We start from the raw sequence: 2380 nt of genomic DNA, 5'->3' as shown, positions 1-2380 counted from the left end.
TCTCTCTCTCACACACACATTCTCACTTTTATAGATATAATAGATTATGCTAGATATATTTCCAAATGTCTGAATACCCTATATACAAATTTTCAAATCTGTAAAGATAGAATTTGTTGAATATATAGGTTGAGAATTGTTCTCTCTCTCTCTCTTTCACACACATTCTCACTTTTATAGATATAATAGATAGATTATGCTAGATATATTTCCTTATGTCTGAATACCCTATATACAAATTATCAAATCTGTAGATACAAAATTTGTTGAGTATATAGGTTGAGAATTGTTCTCTCTCTCTCTCTCTCTCACTCACTCACTCACTCACTCACTCACAAACACACACACACATTCTACCTTTTATAGATATAATAGATTATGCTAGATATATTTCCATATGTCTGAATACCCTGTATACAAATTTTCAGATCTGTACATAAAAATTAGTTGAATATATAGGTTGAGAATTGTTCTCTCTCTCTCTCTTCTCTCTCTCTCTTTCACACACATTCTCACTTTTCTAGATATAATAGATAGATTATGCTAGATATATTTCCATATGTCTGAATACCCTATATACAAATTTTATAATCGGTAGATAAAAAATTTGTTGAATATATAGGGTGAGAATTGTACTTACTCTCTCTCTCTCTCTCTCTCTCTCTCTCTCTCTCACGCACACATTCTCACTTTTATGGATATAATAGATAGATTATGCTGGATATATTTCCATATGTCTGAATACCCTATATACAAATGGTCGAATCTGTAGATAACAAATTTATTGAATAGATAGGTTGAGAATTGTTCTCTCTCTCTCTCTCGCAACCTTACACACACAACCACACGCAAACATTCTGACTTTTATAGATATAATAGATCGATTATGCTAGATATATTTCCATATGTCTGAATACCCAATATACAAATTTTCAAATCTGTAGGTAAAAAATTTGTTGAATATATAGGTTGAGAATTGTTCTCTCTCTCTCACACACTCACATTCTCACTTTTATAGATATAATGTATAGATTATGCTAGATATATTTCTATATGTCTGAATACCCTATATACAAAGTTTAAAATCCGTAGATAAAAATACGTTGAGTATATAGGTTGAGAATTGTTCTCTCTCTCTCTTACGCACACACACACACACACACACATTTTCACTTTTATAGATATAATAGATAGATTATGCTAGATATATTTCCATATGTCTGAATACCCTATATACAAATTTTCAAATCTGTAGATAAAAAATGTATTGAATATATAGGTTGAGAATTGTTGTCTCTCTCTCTCTCTCTCTCTCTCTCTCTCTCTCTCTCTCTCTCTCTCTCTGGCTACCTCACACACACACACATTTTCACTTTTATAGATATAATAGATAGATTATGCTAGATATATTTCCATATGTCTGAATACCCTATATACAAACTTTCAAATCTGTAGATAAAAAATTTGTTGAGTATATAGGTTGAGAATTGTTCTCTCTCTCTCACACGAAACTGTGCGCTCGGCTTCTTCCCCCCCTTCCCACCCCAAATGCTTGGGAAACTGTGCACTGTTTTTGTTGGTTTTCAAGCTGCCTCTTCCCCCCCCCACACACACACAGTTTAACAGTAGTAGGAGGTCAAGAGAAAGAGGGTGAGAGAGAGAGAAGAGTAAGTTGGTGAGAGAGAGAGAAAAGAGAAAGAGGGTGTTGGTTTTATATTTTTATTATCGTCTAATATTTTGAAAGCTGAATTTCTAATAAAATGTGCATCTATAGGAGATAATGCCTGGGAATGTGTTCCCCCCCCCCACAGTTTAACAGTGGTGTAACGTCAAGAGAAAGAGGGTGAGAGAGAGGGAAGAGTAAGTGGGTGAGAGAGAGAAAGAGAGAGAAAAAAAAGAAAGACGGTGTTGGTTTTGTGAAAAAAGTTGTTATTTACAATTGTTCGCATTCTTGGCCTTTTGGTCAAGATCAAAGTGTAGTATCTGTTCTTCAGATGCTGCACTTCTATTTCTTGTTCTCTTTCGGTGGAGGAGAAATCCTCCACGACTGAGACAATTTTTATTTTTGTACCTTTTCTCCACGTTAAAAAACGACCCTGGTGTCTAACTCTGTCCCGTGGGGAGGCATAGTAAATAGGTACAATTGTTCGCCATTAGTGGATGTTGACGTCACGTCACGTGACATGACTAAGCGTTTTTTTTTTTTAGTATGAATAACATTTTTTGTTTTAATTATAAAGTCTACACTTAATTTTATAGAAAATGATGTATATATAATAGAAAAAAAAAATTACTGGTTTTGTTGGATTCAAGTGGATCCCCCCCCTCCAGTTTAAGAGATAGCAGGTCACGTGGTAATATACAAAATGGCTAGCGTAAA

General features: G+C 34.1%; 1 pseudogene; it reads left to right on the top strand.

The window, feature by feature from the left end:
• Positions 1 to 1942: 1942 nt before the first annotated feature.
• Positions 1943 to 2076, top strand: LOC145274691 (U2 spliceosomal RNA; annotated as a pseudogene).
• The last annotated feature ends 304 nt before the right edge of the window (positions 2077 to 2380 follow it).

The sequence above is a fragment of the Euprymna scolopes genome, chromosome 4 (assembly GCF_053919585.1).
Source record: "Euprymna scolopes isolate OS-2025 chromosome 4, ASM5391958v1, whole genome shotgun sequence".
In the NCBI taxonomy this organism is placed as follows: Eukaryota; Metazoa; Mollusca; class Cephalopoda; order Sepiida; family Sepiolidae; genus Euprymna; species Euprymna scolopes.
This window is presented reverse-complemented; position numbering and strand designations above follow the sequence as displayed.